Below are 18,792 nucleotides of genomic sequence, written 5' to 3'. Positions count from 1 at the left end.
TCTCAAGGGTCGGAAGTGAATTGGAAGTAGTTCAGGATTGAAAGTTGTTCTGGGAACACCTTGTTGATAAGCAGCCACTCTGATCTTTGAGTTGCAGATCTCTAATCATTTTTAATAAGGATTTATTACTACTTTTACTAGTCACTTTCTGTGTGCCAAGCACTTTCTAAATGCTGAGGTAGATACAAGATTAGCAGGCCAGATACAGTGCCTGTCATTTGGGGCTAATAGTCAAAAGTGTAGGATTTAATCCCCATTTTACATATGATGAAACTGAAGCATAAGAAAGTGAAGTGATTTGTCCTAGGTCAAATAGCAAAGGAGAGCAGAAATAGGTTTTAGAACCCAGATCCTGATTGTAAAAAAGACTAGTTTGGAAGGTCTCTCTCTTTCCAAAAGTAATTTTCCTTGTAAATGGGAAGATTTACAATTAGAACTATTTTGTTGCTCTTTCTCAATGTCTACGAGCCCTGAGATGTAAATTTGAGACAGCGTGATTGATCTGTGTTTTTCTGAAAGGCTAGTTGAAAGTTGAAACTGTCACCATCATAAATGGAATCAATCTCTCAACTGGTGCCTAACTAACTCTAGGATTAGAGTGACCTAATACTTTTGAAGCAGCCCAGACCATATTAGCTGTCACTGTTTGAGAGCTTTTGGACATGGGAATATTGAAATGAAGAGTTTGATAGATTCTCAACTGTTTGAAAGGTCCCATCCTGGTTAAGCATATATTCTGACATCTCAGGGTTCTGATAAAGGTTTTGTGTGTTAGTGTAAATCTTGTAGTCTTTTGATGTCACTTTCTTTCAAAAATTTTCTTTTTAGACTACATACATCCTATTTTAATGGACTTTCCCTTCCTAACGTCTCAATATGGCTTCATTTAACAGATTTTAACACTTAGAAGCTTGCAGCAAGAAGCTATGGGGCTTATTTTTTCCATGAATCCCTGGGAGGTATTGAGTGGTTATTAGAGAGTCATTTCATGCCTTGCTTCTATAGATTACCTCCTGTCCTCAAATAATTAAGTCAAGCAAGATTGGTATTAGAAGAAATAATTTGTTCAAGACATTTCCAATAAGACCTTAAACTTAGAATGAATATCAAAATTGGGTGAGTGAATAATGTATATTTTTAATAAACTAGTTTGTCATTTTTCAGGGTGCAAATGAACATATTTTGACAAGTACTGAATAGATGATCCTGAATTTTAGTTTTGACTTTGAAAACCTGGGTTCATTTAAAATAAAAGAATGAAATCAATGACCTTAGGTTAAATGGATCATTTTCCTATGAAACTTGACAGAGAGCAATGTGACTGAATTATGCCCATTATGTAGGCTGTATTACATCGATACCCATATGAATTTAGTCTAAGTGATAACTAATGTCAGTATTTATCCTGCTTGTTTATCTTAGACTTCTCACATCGAAATTTAGCATTTAGTCTAACCAATGAAATAGCATAATAAGTTCCAGTAATGGTGTATGAATTGAAAAAGCTTAACCATAATTATATGTAATAACACTATGGCTTCAATAATATGTATTGAGTGCTTACTGTGTGCAGAGTACTGTACTACGCACTTGGGCGACGAGTACACTATAACAGAATTGGTAGACCTGTTCTCTGCCCACAACGACCTTACAGTCTGGAGGTGGAGTTATATGAGTTATTTCAGGGAACTGCCTACCTATTTGACAAAATTTAGAATTCAACCAAAGTCAGGAGCAGCAGCATGGTCTAGTAGAAAAAGCACAGGCTTGAGGAGTCAAAGAACCTGGGCTCTAAATCTGACTCCACCACTTGTCTGTTGTGCATCCTTGGGCAAGTCACCTGTCCTGCTGGTGCCTCATTTCTTCATCAGTAATATTGGGATTCAATACCTGATCTCCCTTCTACCTAGCCTATGAGCCCCATATGGGACAGGGACTGTTTACTAATATCTACCCCAGGTCTTAGAACAGTGCTTGACCAATAGTAATATTTAACAAATAACATTAAAAAAACCATGGACTAGTTTTTTTCTTCTATGGTAAAATGTAAAAAAAATTCTTATTTTCTCCCATTATTGATGACTTTTCAAAAACCAATTTTTAGATTTTCAGACCCAGTCTTAATTGTAGTTTAAATTTTTATATCAAAACACCACGCATTTTCTTAAGCATTTGTAATTATTCAGTGTGTTCACTGTCCCTCAAGGCTCTATTGAATTTAGACACTTGTACAGTTAACCATCTGAACAGTGAAAAATGCAGTTTATAAATAGGAAATAAATGATGGCCCTTTATTTCTGTGTTTGTGCCAGGCCACTGTGCCTTACTTTGAAACACACAAACTGTAAAACCCAGTGGATCGTGTAATTATAGCTGAAATACAATGAAAAAAATTGAACATATCTAAATGCCCTTCGATAAATACCTAAGCAGTGGAGGAGTTGCAGGTAGCAATTATGCTGAATGTAGGGATTTGAATCCTCTATTGTGCTAAAGTCAGTGATCCAAATAATAAGACTCTCAGCTCTAGTTCAGTAGTTTTCTCAGGAGAGTTGGGAAACAGTTTTGACAAATTTCTAAAACAGACTGAATAAATTTTGGTGGAATCTCCCAACGGCCATGACACTCTCAGGCCATAGGTTAGGGACACCATTAAACCTGGTCTATCTGTTGAGGCCCCTTTAGGGGTCTATTTCGCCTTAAGAAAAGTAGCTGGAAGTGCTGCTTGAGGTTGAAGGGCATCTTTACTTTTAGTTGCTAGACCTTTCTACCAAACTTGTGGGGAAATCTCAGAAACAAATTCTAGGTTTTCTTGGTTTAGTTTAATTTTCTCTCCATTAACCAACTCCTCCATTCTCCACTGATCCCACTGCACCCTATCTATCTCCCTCCTACTATTCCTGTCCAAGTAATTTTAACTGAAATCATTCTCTCCTAAGCCATTAAGGACCTCATCAAATCTCATGGACTCTACACCATGCTAAATCTCTTTTGATACTGTGGATCACATCCTTCTCCTGAAAACACTATCCAACCTTGCTTCTCTGACTGTGTTGTCTCTGGATTTTCTTGCTACCTTTATGGTTGCTCCTTCTGGATCTCTTTCACAGGTTACTCCTCTACCTCCACCCTAGTGTGGTACCTCAAGGTTCTTTTCTGGATCCTGTTATATTCTCCATTTTCACACATGCCTTTGGGCAACTTAACTGCTCTCCTGTAGCTTCAATTACTATTTCTACACAGACGACTCCTCAATCTACCTTTCCACCTTCTTTGTGTGTAAATCAATCAATTAATCAGTAGTATTTATTGAGCACTTACTGTGTGCAGAGCACAGTACCAAGAGCTTGGGAAAGTATAACATAAGGGAGTTGGTAGACCTGATCCCTGCCCAAAGCGAGCTTACAGTCTAGAGGGGGAGATGGCATTAATAGAAATAAATTATGTGTATGTACATTTGCTTAGAGCTGAGGGAGGGATGAGTAAGTGGAGCAAATTCAAGTGCAAAGGTGACTGAGAAGGGAGTGGGGGAAGAGGAAATGAGAGCTTAAGCTAGGAAGGCCTCTTAGAGGAGATGTGCCTTCAGTATGCTTTTGAAGATAAGCCTATTTAACCTCCTGCCTTCAGAGCATCTCTCCATGGGTGTCACCTTAAACTCAATATGTTCCAAATTGAACTTCTCATCTTCCCACCTGAACCTGTTTCTCTCCCCAATTTTCCTATCACTGCAGACACCACCACCATTCTCCTATGTCTCAAGCTCACATTATCCTTTTTGCATTTTGTCCTTTAATCTGTATATTCAGATACTCAAGAAATGCAGTTGTATCTTAAAAAAACACTTCCAGAACCTGTCCCTTTCTCTTCATCCAAACTGCTACCCTGGTGGTGCTAATACTTGTCATATCCCATTTCTACTACAGCATCAGCCTCTTTACTAATCCTCCTGTCTTCAGCCTCTCTGCCTCAGTCACCTGTAAAATGGATATTCAATATTTTAATATTCAGTGTTCTCTCTCCCACTTAGACTGTGAGCTCCATGTGGGACAGGGTTTGTGTATATCTTGAATCTATCCCAGTGCTTAGCACAGTGCTTGGCATATATTACGCACTTGCCAATATCACCATTATTTTTATTAGAGGAGGGAGATACAAGAGTAATGAATATTGTGTAGGTTGATTAAGGAGTACAGAAGAAGGCAGTAAGGAGGTAGTATGAGAAAACATTGTTTCAGTTGGAGAGAGAAAGCTGATTAGGCTAACTAAAGCCAACACCCTGGAGTTTTGACTTGATGCATAGAGTAATGACCAGCCAGTGAAGTTTTATCAGTGGAGGAGACAGAATGAGGTTTTAGGAAAATGATCTGGTGAAGTATAGACTAGAGATAGGAGAATCTGAAAGTACCATCGAGGAAATACATGTTTTTAGATACGAAGTTTTTCACATTCAAAAGAAGTGAGGCAAATTTTGAATGTTATAGACTTATTCATGGGTAACAATTTAAGCATGGAGAATCTGGCTTGTTGTGTTCAACTTAGCCCTGCAACTGACAAAATTATTGGATTCCAAACCAGCTGGCCTATAAATTGCAAAATTGACCAAAGATATCATTAGTAAAGAGCAAATGTTCCTTTCAGGTCTATTTGGAGATTAGGGAAAATTCCTGCTGAAAATGTGATTCAGAAAGCCATCTTCCTTGTTTTCCTCTTTCCTCTCTAATGTCATTGTTTCTTAGAGGTATTGTATTATGATTATTATATTATGATTGCCATTTTTCATTTGGATACCATCTAAAGTATCAGCAGAAGCAAAGCTATTTCCTAATCCTTTTCACTCTACTGTTTGAGAAGTGGCTGAGAACCTAGATCACAACTGAAATCGAAAAGTTGGTCTGTGAAATGGAAAAGCAATTAATACGAATTTCATAATGATGTTCAGATTTAATATTTCTTAAAGGTAATTGAACAGCTGAAGAGCAATCTGCTTTACAGTAGGGATTTGCAAGAAGCTCTTTGGATTTCATATAATTATGTCTCTGAGGGTGTGCAGAATCCCAAGTTGCACTAATAATATGAAAAAGTAAGGAACGTTTCAAGAGCATCTTTTTATATAGACAACTTGAGAAGTAGAATCATTTAGGCATATTTTATTTAGACTCTATTGCTTTACTTCATTTTTGAGGATCTAGAATTGCCTTTGTAGTATAGACAGGTGGTGTGTATGCTTTTCTAGTTTCCTAGTAAAGACTGATATATGCTATGGGAGTAAAACTACTTTCAAGTCAAAATATACAGGTGAGTATCTAGAGCTAATAGCAAATATCATTTGCCGAAGACTTTCTTTGGCAGGAAATCAGAAACTGTCAAGTTGAGAAAGCTGTAAAAAAAAAAAAGACCATTTAGCATCCCCTCTCTGACAGGATTTGAGACGGACACCTAGGTACTTGCATTCTGGTGGCTCTTAAATATGAATAGGATTAGTTAATATTGTATATGTTTAGAGAATCCACTCTGAAACTGTATATGTTTTTAGGCTCAGTAAATACTGGCAAGCTTAACAAATAGAGAATTTAGTATTGGATTGCATCTTAAGTTTTTGAAATAACTATAAGAAGTTTAACAATATTTATAAAATCAATCAATTAATAAATAGTATTTATTGAATGTTTACTGTGTGCAGAGCTTGTAGAAATGTAAAAATGTAGAAGAATACAATACAGTGGACTTGGTACACAATCCTTGCCCACTTTGTGCATCTATTATTTTGTGGTGTGTAACATATGCATGATATGTAAGTATATAAATATAAAATAATATGTGTGTATATTACATATATACATCTACACATAGAACATACTTATAGATATGGTTGGTCAACTTGATATGATTTGTCATTACTAACCAACATCAAGTGTTTCCTTATATATATGCCTTTCATATATGTAAGGTGAAAAACTAAATGCTGAGGTAAATACGAAACCTGGTCATAGCCCTATAGGAGATTCAAAATCTAAATGGGAGGAAATAAGACATCTATACAGAAGAATATCATGGAAATGTAATTTATTCATTCAGTCAATAGTATTAACTGTTAAAGGTAATTGAACCTTTAACAGTATGCACGGTGTAATGAGCTTCTCTTCTTCAAAGCCCTACTGAGAGCTCACCTCCTCCAGGAGGCCTTCCCAGACTGAGCTTTCCCTTTCCCTCTGCTCCTCCTCCCCTCCCCATTCCCCTACTCCGTCCCTCTGCTCTTCCCCCTTCCTCTCCCCCCAGCACTTGTGCATATTTGTATATATTATTTATTACTCTATTTTGTTAAAGATGTGTTTATATCTATGATTCTATTTGTCTTGATTATATTGATGTCAGATTACTTGTTTTGTTGTCTGTCTCCCCCATTTAGACTATGATCCCGTTGTTGGGCAGGGATTGTCTCTGTTGCCAAATTGTACATTCCAAGAGCTTAGAACAGTGATCTGCACATAGTAAGCGCTCAGTAAATACGATTGAATGAATGAATGAATGAGCAGCGGCATGGCCTAGGGGAAAGAGCAGGGGCCTGGGAGTCAGAAGGATCAAGATTCTGATACCAGCTCCTCCATTTGTCTGCAGTGTGGCCTAGGGCAAGTGTCTTCACTTCTCTATATCTGTTACCTCATCTGCAAAAGGGGGATTAATGCTGTGAGTCCTACCTGAGACAGGGACTGTGTCCAACTTGCTTAACTTGTATCTACCCCAGTGCTTAGGACAGTGTGTGGCACACAGTAAGCACCTTAACAAACACCATAAAAACAAATAATTCAGTAGGTATTGAATGTGAAGGGCTGTATTTAACTCTTTTCTCCAGAAAAGAAGTCCTGGTTGTGAATAACTCCAAATGAGTGGAGGGCTTACTGAGGGAAAGGAGGTGAGTTGGGTGTGCCCGGCTACTAATGTGTCCAGCTACTCCTCCTGGATCACTGTACTCAGTAACTGAAATTGCCATTTAATTTATTTGTGTTGATGTCTGTCTTCCCCAACTCTAGACTGTAAGCTCGTTGTTGATAAGCTCGTAAGCTATCGCTGTTTATCATTGAATTATACTTTCCCAATGAATAGAACATTGTTCTCCACACAGTAAGCACTCAATAAATGCAACTGAATAAAGAAGTGAATGAAACTAAATGAAACATTAGGAAATCAAAGTTTTTTTCTATTCAAAAGAGGACTGCAGGATTTTTATAGCATGCAAAACTGCTGTGCTGATATTGTTTCCCGAGAAACTAAGGCCTTCTTTTATCCTCTGTTAATGTATGTTCTGTTAATGTATGTTTATTCCTGTTGTCACTATCTGTTTATTAATGTGTTTTGTTGGTTAAAACTGTTTGACCTGACTGGCAGGATATGAGAAGGGAAGAAGACCTCTCCAGTTCTTTTGTAGTATGCACATTCACCAAATTTATCTTTCCACCACAGGCCGCTTCCCTTCTTGGTAAAGCTGATGCAATCTAATCAGACTCTTTCTATTTAGCAGTAGATTTTTAGGGCTAAATGTGCACCATTTACATCTTAGGCCATAGTAATTTCTCAATTTGGCTCTGCTTAGATTAGCTCTTAACTCATTTTCCCAAGCCCCATCTGAGCTCATTTTTTTTCTTTGTTGCCACAAATTCCTTAAGACTAATTGGGACAATGTGTGGCTAAGGAGAAGGATCTCAGAGTATTCCGCAGCATTCCAACGAGGCAGATCATTCTGTTGAAGTGATGGCATATTTGCCTTAAATCCACAATCTTATTGTTCAGGATGGGCAAGCATAGGAGAGTGTTTTGATCAGTCATTCAGGAGGGTTTGCCATTGTGCAGAGTGAGGAAGGGCCAGGGAAAACACTTCATATCAGTTAACCATATTTTCTGAGTGTTTACTATGTGTAGAGCATGGTACTAAATACTTGGGAGAGTCCAGTATAACCATTCATTCACTCAATTGTATTTATTGAGCTCTTACTGTGTGCACAGCACTATACTAAACGCTTGGGAAAGTACAATGTACTTGTACAATGTAAAGAGAGACAATACCTGCTTATGACGAGCTCACAGTCTAGCTAGAGGGAGACAGACATCAACAATATAACTTATACTTTTCCTGCCCAGAGCCCAAGACACATATCCATCCATGTTACAGAGATAACTGCCCCTCTTGTCTAGCTTTCGTTTGTTCTGGTCTTCAAGGGCTCTGTATTCTGGGTTATTTGGAACCAATTGTAGAATGGCAGAGTCAGGTACAAGATAAGCATGGTCCCTAAAGGTTAAGGTAAAGGTCAGTTGCGTAAATGTAAATTGTTAAGAAAATGTAAATTTAGCGGTACTGGAAATAAAGAAGACTGGAGGTATAAGAAGATTGTTCTAGTAATCCCTTTACAGGATTGTATTTCCGGGATTCTGAAAGGAATTGGAACAGGTCTGATCAATGAAAATCTAGGAGGAACTCATCCAATCAGTGTGATTCAAGCAGAGATTTTTAAACCAAATACAGGAGGCACTATCCCTCTTTGCTTCTCCCAGGGACTTGCTCGTTCATGATACTGACTTGTAAGGATCTAGGCCTCAATGCATATGCTCAGCTGAAATAAATTCTTAATTATCGACCTTTAACTATGGGAATTTAGCTTTCCTTCTTCCTCTCATTAGAATTCTTGGATCATAATTATCACAGGCTATGTGAAAATGTCTGCCCTGACTATGAATATTTCTACTCCTATTCCATTATTAGAACTGACCTTTCAGGAACACTACTTGGATTGTAGAGTGTATCTTGTGGTGTGGAACTGAGATTTGGGATATTAAAAATCACTATCTCATCTACTATCAACTAAGGTAAATTTTGCTGCACTCACTAATTATTTTCTGAAGCCCTTTCTTCACAAATATATCATCTGAAGAATGTTTTTCTAATTCATAAGCACTTGGATTCTTGTGCAACCCCATCTCCATTTTCCAGATAAGTACCATTCTCCAAAGCATCTCCAACAATTATGCTGAAAGCTCCATCAGCAAAGGAAACTTAAAAAAATCTTCAAACCATTTTAAGTGGGGAGAATTCAGCGGGGCAGTGGCATCTGGGAGACCTTCCAAGGATCAACATATGCAAGAAATAGGGTAATAGTGTGGCCTAATAGAGTATGAGTTTGGGGTGCAGAGGACCTGGAATTTAATTCCAGCTCTGCCAAATGCCAGCTGTGTGACCTTGACTTCTTCCTGCCTCAGTTACCTCTTCGTAATATGTTCTCTGCAAGGTAATAATAATAATAATAATGTTGGTATTTAGTAAGTGCTTATCTGTGTTGAGCACTGTTCTAAGCATTGGGGTAGATACAGGGAATCATGTTTTCCCACGTGAGGCTCACAGACTTCATCCCCATTTTACAGATGAGGTAACTGAAGCACGGAGAAGTTAAGTGACTTGCCCAAAGTCACACAGCTGACAGGTGGTGGAGCTGGGATTAGAACCCATGACCTCTGACTCCTAAGCCCATGCTCTTTCCACTGAGCCATGCTGCTTCTCTAAAATAATTGTGATATTTGTCAAGCACTGTACTAAGTGCTGGGTCTTGTCCTATGCTTTTGAGTCATCTCCGATCTCTAGTGATGCCTTGGACGCATCTCTCCCAGAACACTCCACCTCCATCTGCAGTCATTCTGATAGTGTAGCCATAGAATTTTCCTGGTAAATATGCCAAAATGGTTCCAAGCAAGGAATGCAATGGTTATGCCTCTGCTTGACTCTTCCCTCAAATAGTTGAGACTGGTAGAGTACTTGAAACTCTTCAAGTGTGACCTTGAGAGGGGAAGTGCCGGGTAGATACAAGATAATCGGTCCCAAATGGGGCTAAGAGTCCAGGTAGGAGGGAGAAAAGGCATTGAATCCCCAGTTTTCAGATGAGAGAACTGAGGCATAGAGAACTGAAGTGACTTGTGATCTTGGACAAGGTCACACATCGGACAAGAGGGAAATCTGAGATAGAACCTGGTCTTCTGATTTCCAAGGCTGTGCTGTTTCCAGAGAAGCAGTGTGGCTCAGTGGAAAGAGCAAGGGCTTGGGAGTCAGAGGTTGTGGATTCTAATCCCATCTTTGCCATTTAGCTGTGCGACTTGGGCAAGTCGTTTAACTTCTCTGTATCTCAGTTACCTCATCTGGAAAATGGGATTAAGACTGTGAGCCCCAGGTGGGACAACCTAATAACTCTGTATCTATCCCAGTGCTCAGAACAGTGCTTGGCACATAGTGAGTGCTTAACAAATATCAAAATGATTATTATTATTATTAGGCCATGTTGGTAAGAGAAGTTAATGCAAATTAATTGAGGATTCTAACTTAGTCCTCTTTTTCCTCTGCTTTTGGCAGCCTTTATTCTCCTTTTTGTAAACCAAAACATTCTGTGTATTTTTCTGCATTTACAATTTCTGGATTCATTGCCTCACTGGGCAAAATAGCAAGCATATCTGATTGAGATTGTAGGACAATATTTGTAGACAAAGCTGGTGTAGCTGTTTATTATCCTATTTTATTTGAAGAAACATTTTCAGTAATGGTATTGTGAGGGAGAAAATCTGATTAAGCAGGATAGCTTATTCTTCAAGTTCTTCTGAATAGTGTCCTGCAAAGAGTAAACCAGCTTCACTAGTTGGAAAATAAGACCTGGAGCTAATGGATAGTGTATTCAAGGTGAAAGGACTGAAACAACTTTAGAACAGATAAACTACCATACATATCTATATGGTCTGAGAGCAGACTCACTGATACTATGGAAAATTGCCTTAAAAGCAGGAAGTGTGTTATATTTCAACTTTTGTAGTTGTCCTTGTGCCTAATACAGCATTCAGCACTGAACTAGGGCTCAGTAATTACTGTTGTCGATGATGGATGATGCTGGTATGCCAAAATAGAGTTGCTTCTGAAACAAAAGCAAAAACGGGAGTGGTATTGGAACAACAATAAAGGTCTAAATGGAAAATGCTATGACTTACCTGGAAACTTTCTCCTTTTCTTAAACTCCCTACTCATTGTAACAGCAAAGATCACTCCTGACTTTAAGTGCTTAATACAGTGCTCTGCACTCATTAAGTGATCAATGAAGACCACTGAGGATTGATTGCTTGACCTTCCTCTTCAATGTATCTCTTGCCATCAGTGACATGGAGGTGAACAACCTGAAGCCTGTCCCAAAATCTAGAACATCATCAAACAGTGCTCACTGAGAAGAACCATGCCCTATGGATAGAGCATGGGCCTGGGAATCAGAAAGACCTGGGTTCTAATCTCAGCTCCACCACTTGTATGCTTTGTGACCTAGGGCAAATTTAACTTTCTCATTTAACTTCTCTGCGTTCAGTTAAGACTGTGAGACCCACGAGGGACAGTACATAGTACAATGCTTGGCATATAGTAAGTGCTTAACAAATACCAGAATTATTATTATAAAGCCTTATGTTGGAAATTGATATTTCTCCCCATCTGCTTCTAATATGCATGTCAGACTTGCCTTTAACTATGCAAAAACACCTGAATGACTGTTTATACATTTACAGACTGCGCACACAACGTTTGGGAATATGCTTAGCACTCAAGTATCACAAATGGGCAAAGTCAGCAGTGTGACATTTGCCTGAAAAAGTGACAAAGGTTTTTTTTTCCCTTTTAGACAACAAAACCAGATGACAAGAGCTATGTATGAATAGCTTGTTTTTCACAAAATCCAGGGCAACTGGATTTTGTAATGTGTAATAATATTGATAACAGCAATAATAATAATAGTATTTGTTAAGCACTTACCCTGTTCTAAACTCTGGGATAAATACAAGGTAATCAGATTGTCCCATGTGGAGCTCACAGACTCAAGCCCCATTTTACAGATGAGGTAACTGAGGCACAGAGCAGGTAAGTGACTTGCCCAAAGTCACACAGCTGACAAGTGGCAGAGGTGGGATTAGAACCCATGACCTCTGATTGCCAACCCCATGCTCTTGCAACTAGACCATGCTGTAGAAAGGTGTTTAAATGTAGGAGGGTAGGATTCTGGGAAGCTGAGGGTATGACAGGCTTAGAGTAAAGCATGAAATAGGACATAAATTTGGAGTAGGATGGACAGATGGAAGTTTGGCCTGGTAAAATACAACGAATACATAAGGGAATTGGGAGAGAGATGTATTTTTATGGTGTTTGTTAATCTCTTACTGTATGTCAAGCACTATCCTAAGCCCTTGATAGGCTTAGAATAAGTTAATCAGCCTGGATACTGTCTGCACTCCACATTGTGCTTACAGTCCAAGTAGAGGGAGAATGGGAATTGAATCTTCATTTTGTGGTTGAGGAAACTGAGGCCAGAAGTTAAATGACTTGTTCAGGGTTATACAGCAGTCAAGTGGCGGAGCTGGGATTAGACTTAACTTAGTAAATGATCTTAAAAGCAGTGAATTGGAGCCTGTTCTTACGATGGACTGGGGCTTGTAGTGTGGTTTTTAGCTCATGGATAGAGAAAACAACATTCTGTGTATGAAGTGGCATTTCAAAATTGCTATTACCTTCTTTTCAGTTTGGCCAAGGGTTTATAACCACAGAAAATCTTTCTTCTAGAGAAAAATAAAAATAAAATCCTCTCTTTATTCTCCAATTACCCAGAGAACTGAATATGTTTAAAATTATCTTTTAATGCTCAGTGAATGCCAATTCCTCTGTCCTACTTTCTCAAATAATTATTTATGTTGAATAGCCTTAGATTAAAGTTGGATCTCAATTCTCGGTAGCTCTGACAATCAACTCAAAATTTCAAAATATTGTGTAACATAAATCATTATGAGAATGATAATACATGTCATGACCAACTAGGAAAAGAAAACAATTAAATCTACCTAAAACTTTGCATTAAAATGCATTCATTTTCTGTTTTACTTTAAATCAGAAGATTCAGTAGAAAGTTAAAATCTCAGTTTTTGTCAGTACATGCTTTATTTTAAACATTTCATTTTTCAAAAATAGTGGTGTTTTAATATCTTAGACTACTCTCAATTATAAGAAAAATGTAACTAGGTTAGTTTCAAATGAGCAATTTGTGAGATGAACTAATCAATGAAAGACCAAAGACTTTCCTATAAAAATGACCATGTTTGGAAAATCCTGTCTTATTTTCTCTATTGTGTTTCTCTCAAAATTAAATGAAAATGTTAACAACATTTTGTTTCCTCTTCAAGCACTCACAGTTGTATAGTGTGTCATAATAATGGCGTTTTAGTTATTGATCCTTTTCAAGCAGATGGTGTAATTTCTAATATTGCCAAAATCTACAATTGGATTTAGACGCTAATGTGGATATTTATACCTGGCTGCAAAACTAAATCACATGCAATTTCCTTTATGAAATTGGATCAAGAATGATTAGTTGTTTGGTGAACTGCTTTATTGAATAATCAGAGGGAGGGTTTTACTTGAACAATATGACAATATAAAATTTTTGAAAAAATAATTTAGGAAATTGACAGTTGAATCTTCTTGATTCTTATCTGGGTAGCCATTCAGGTATCATGCTTTTCAGTCATTCTGTCCTGCTCATCATCTGCAAAAATGTACACCAAAGGGTCTTGCATTTTTGATAAATTCATTATATAGCTATAGGATGCAATGGGGTTAATTGGAATGTGTTTGATGAAGACTTGCTTTGGGTTAGGGTTAAGATAACAGTAGGGTTATTGAGGCTTCTAGGTGTGGGTAACATTAGAGAAGCAGCGTGGCTCATTGGAAAGAGCATGGGCTTGGGAGTCAGAGGTCTTGGGTTCGAATCCTGGCTCCCCCACTTAGCTGTGTGACCTTGGGCAAGTCACTTAACTTCTCTGTGCCTCAGTTACCTCATCTGTAAAATGGGGATTAAGGCTGTGAGCCTCATGTGGGACAACCTGATTACCCTGTATCTACCCCAGCGCTTAGAACAGTGCTGTGCACATAGTAAGCGCTTAACAAATACCAACATTATTATGTTCTCAATTACAACAAAATTGATGTAGTCCTCTAAGCTTCCATTCTTTTATATATAGATTTAAAGCTGTCTCCCTCTTCATATGTAATGGGACTGTTAGGATTTGAAATGGCTGAAAGTTGGGAAGCAGAAGGAAGAAACAAAGGATGTGCTGTGTTTAATAATCAAGTTCAATATTTTAGAACCACAAAGCTCTGTTTGAAAACTCCTGTCCAAAAATGGCATCTGAGAAACCAGATCAATTTCAGAGAGAACAAGCTTGTGAACCCAAAAATACATATTGTTTGTGTCCCCTAAAGAATTGGCAAAGAGTTGAAGATAAACAAGAATGGATAAGAGAGACTAAAGTATGAAATATCCTTTCTTGCGGGAAAAAGATTTTAAATGACATTTCACTTATTGGGATTTCATGAGAAGCATCTGGGGTTGTGGGAGGCAGAAGCAAATAAAAGGGCTATTGGAGAAGTTAGTTTGAGACGCAACAAGCTTTACCTACTCAGCTCCAATTTTTTGTTTAACCAAAAACCTCCATACTATCCAATCCATCACAAACAGTCCATTACACCCACATCTATCTCCCTCGTTTATTTAGGAAACTGAATCATTTCAGAATGTGAAGTTGGTTTTGAAACTTATGAAATCTTTGAATATTTGATCTCTGCTGTGGGTGACTGGAATTGTCAATTCAAATTGGTACAGGAAAGCAATCTTGCTCTCTTTGGATTGTACGGTTACCTGTGAATATCCTAAACATTTTCCATACTGTAGCATAACCTTTTTTCTGTTTTACCAACTTGCTCGGTAGGGTTCGAGAGAGTGAACAAGGAGTGAACCTCATTCTCTTCCATTTTGAGCATGCTCCATCCAATTCTAACAAGTTGCGTCACCTGCACCTACCATGAGTATTTTAGTCTAATGTGAATACATTCTAGGAATGCAATCTGTTGGGTAGGTGGAGCATCTGTTATTTAGAGAGCTTCCAGGCCCATCCATCTTCATTTTCCTTTGGCTCCAGCTTGTACTACCTGACTTCCAAAATCTCATTTCCAAATGTATTTTTCAAGTAAACCTAACACTGATAATCACTCCATTGTTTGTTGAGTGAATAACCATCTCTCCACTTCCATGAGTGGTCGAACAGCCTCGCGTCACTGATGTCAAAACAATGGATTTAAAGTTTTCTATTTCTTCAAAGGAGGCCATTGTTCACGGGGGATAATTTGACTTAATTGAAATATCATACACTCCCGCTTAGTACAGTGCACTGCACACAATAAGTGTTCAATAAATATGATTGACTGCATCATTCTGCTTTCCTCCTTCTGCTTCATTCATGTGAAACACGTTGTTCTCAATTCATTTCCTTGGGTAGGCATTTGCACCTATTCCCATGGGCTAAGGCCAGAAGGAGGCTATGGTGCCCTGACGTGGACCCAGTTCCTGCTATCTTTGGGAGCCCAGCAACAACAGCCCCATTTGGTCTATATTTACTTCGCCCTGAGGCCCTGGGTTGTGTCAGTCAGTAATATTAATTGAGCACTCACTGTGTGCAGAGCACTATGCTAAGGGCTTGGAATAATGCAGCATAACAATAAACAGACCCATTCCCTGCCCACAGTAAGCTTATAGTAGAGAGGGTATGTATCCAGTGTGCCCTTGGAGCCTGAAGGGGCAGGGTCTTGGATGTGTTTCCTCCATTCCTTATCCTTGACACATCACTCTCATTCAACCCACATATTCGATCTTTCATGGAATCCCATTGGCTCTACCTTCAAAAATTGCTAAAACCCACATTTTAATCCCATCCCAACTGCTACTATGCTGGTCCAAACTCTTTGACTAGTGCATTAGCCTCCTTGCTGATGTCCCTGCCCTTTGACTTTCCCCACTCTAGGTATTTTTTCATTCTGCTGAACTGATAATTTTTCTAAAAAAATGGTCGGTCCGTGTCTCCCCATTCCTTAAAAATTTCTAGCAATTGCTCAGCAGTCTCCACATCCAACAAAACTCCTTACCATTGTCTTTAAAGCACTTCTTTAGAGTGTAAGCACATTGTGGGAAGGAACATGTTTACCAACTCTGTTATACTGTACTCTTCCAAGCTTATAGTACAGTTCTCAGCACACTAAATTATTACTCAATACAACAGATTGATAATTGATCTATCAGCTATTTGCTTCCTACCTTACCTCACTGACTTTCTACTACAACCCAGGCTCCACACTTCACTTCTCTAATGCCAACAGTGCTCTCATCTATTTCCCCACCAACTCCTTAACTACATCCTCCCTTTGACCTGGAACTCCCTCCCTGTCCATATACAACAAACCACCACTCTCCCATCCTTCAAACCCTCTAAAAAGTCTTCCCAGATTAAGCCTTCTTTTTCCTACTGCCTTTCCCTTCTGCATCACCTACAGAGTTGGATCTGTATCCGTTTGGCACTTGATATTCACCCCACACTCAGCCCCATAGCACTTAAGTACATTTCCATATTTAATTTATTTATATCTTAATGCCTGCTTATCCCTCTAGACTGTAAACTTCTAGAGAACAGGAGATGTGTCTACCATCTCTGTTGCATTCTTTCAAGACCTTAGTACAGTGTTCTGCACACAATAAGTACTTAGTAAACATTGATTGGTTATCCAAGCACTCAATAAATTCCACTGGAGAGGAGGAAGAGTTCCTGAGCATTTGTTTGAAAGATCTTGAAAATCCTACTTTATCAGTAGGACAACGGAGATAGCAAAGAAGAATTCATGTAGCTTAAAAGTAATGATTATTCCTTAAAGGATTTTCTGGAAAATATAGGTCAGTTTTTTCTACCCAAACCGAGGAAACATTGAGAAGTCTCTTAAATAGCAACAAAGAATGCCAGTGATGCTCAATGTTTCTAACCCTTGGTTTTGAATCTTCTTCTAAAGTTATAATGGAGGTGCAGCAGCCAGATAGCAGCCTGGAACATCGGTGTTCCTTTTTGGAGGCTCAACTTCTTGTTCTTTGAAAAGATTGCATATTTCATCATGAAACTGCCCTAAGGCATTTTCTGAACTTCATGGGCAAGTTAAAATATCCCATTAATTCCTATTAAATCTCTTTGTGGGAATTTGAAATTCTAAAGAACTAATAGTAAGAATGATTTGGGTGGTAGGGGGCAGGTTGTTATACTTTCCGGAAGATTGCCCTTTCAGTTTCTCAGATTTGTCTCCTGTTCCCAAAAGGTGGCAACCTCAGGTTTTGCAAGATGAGCTGTTAGGTTTTTTGCTGTTGTCTTTGCATAGCTGTTCTCAAACCTCTGTACCACCTTTACCTTAAATAATTCTGACTCTTTTTTCTTTATAGCCTTGGTTAAACATTTACTATGTGCCTGGCACTTTACTAAGTACTGAGGTAGATACAAGATAATCAGGTCGGGCTCAATCCCTCTCCCACATACAGCTCACAGCCTAAATTCCCATTATACGGATGAGGTAACTGACACACAGAGAAGTGTCCGGCCCAAGGTCACATAACAGACAAGTGGAGGAGACATGATTAGAAACCATGTCCTCTGATTCCCAAGCCCATGCTCTTTCCACTAGGCCATGCTGACTCCTATGCCTATTCTCATGCCCTCCACCTCTCATCTCATGTATTTATCAACCATCTTCCAACAGCAAAAGAAAATGGTTACATCTCTGTCCTATTGGCAAGGAGAAAGAGAGAACATCTTTCCTGGGTTTCTCCCAGGCGAAGACATGTTTTCAGGGAAAGCAGATATGGAAAGTAATTATGATATCAGTGAGGTAATAAGGTGATGGTATGGGCAAGAGACTCGATTTAGATGAATCCCAAAGTGATCCCATGAGGTAGCACTGCCCCAATTCCCTCACTCCTTCCTGCTACACCAAACTGCTTTCAATTTAATAGCTCCAACCATGAAAAGTCTCCTCTGACATTGCTGTTTCACCCTCCGCTCCTCATTCCCTCCCTTTTAATGGGTGTTCCTTTCTAGGGTGAGGAACGTTGCTGTGATGAAGCTTGGCTATGTCCCAAAAAAAGATTCCCTCTTAGCACCAAAAAATTATCTCCAACAGTATAAGTGTTTGATCTAAAGTAGATTCTAGGAACCCATACCTCTGAGACTGCATCTTTGATATTGCTAATGAGGTATAAGCTTAAGTGTGAGAAACATTCATGGAAATTCATTTAATCTAATTTATTGAGCACTTACTGTGTGCAGAGCAAGTGATTTAAAACAAAAACAAAAAAATAATAGGTTTGAAATCCTGGAATTTGCTCTTGTTTCTGTTACATTCCCACCCACCCACAGTTTTTGAGCAGACTGATTCTACTAATTCCTCGCTATAGCAATTTGAAAATTGGACCATAAGATCGAAATTATTCTACCATATGTAATGCCATCCAATGCCTTTCAATCCACACTAAATAATTTGAAGCACCAAACTGGATTACCAGCTGTCTTCTGAGTAGTTCTGTTGTTTCTTACCTGTTGGCATCCTTTCAAATGTCCTCTCTGCAGGTAAAGTAAATACGTCCATAATTTATAGCTACAGAGAAACCAAAGAAGCTAAAGTGCGGTGGGATTTTATGTAACCACTAGACCACTTCTGAGTTTGAAAGGAAGGAAGATATTTTAGAAAAATGTATTTTACTTCTGGATGGGTGAGATGTACTCTGGTACAGTAACAAATTCAACACAATTATAATATATGATATCAATATATTCCATAATATAACATGTTAATAATGTATTATTATTATATATTATACTATATTATAG

The sequence above is a fragment of the Ornithorhynchus anatinus genome, chromosome 12, assembly GCF_004115215.2.
Source record: "Ornithorhynchus anatinus isolate Pmale09 chromosome 12, mOrnAna1.pri.v4, whole genome shotgun sequence".
NCBI lineage: Eukaryota > Metazoa > Chordata > Mammalia > Monotremata > Ornithorhynchidae > Ornithorhynchus > Ornithorhynchus anatinus.
Note: the sequence above shows the minus strand (reverse complement) of the source record.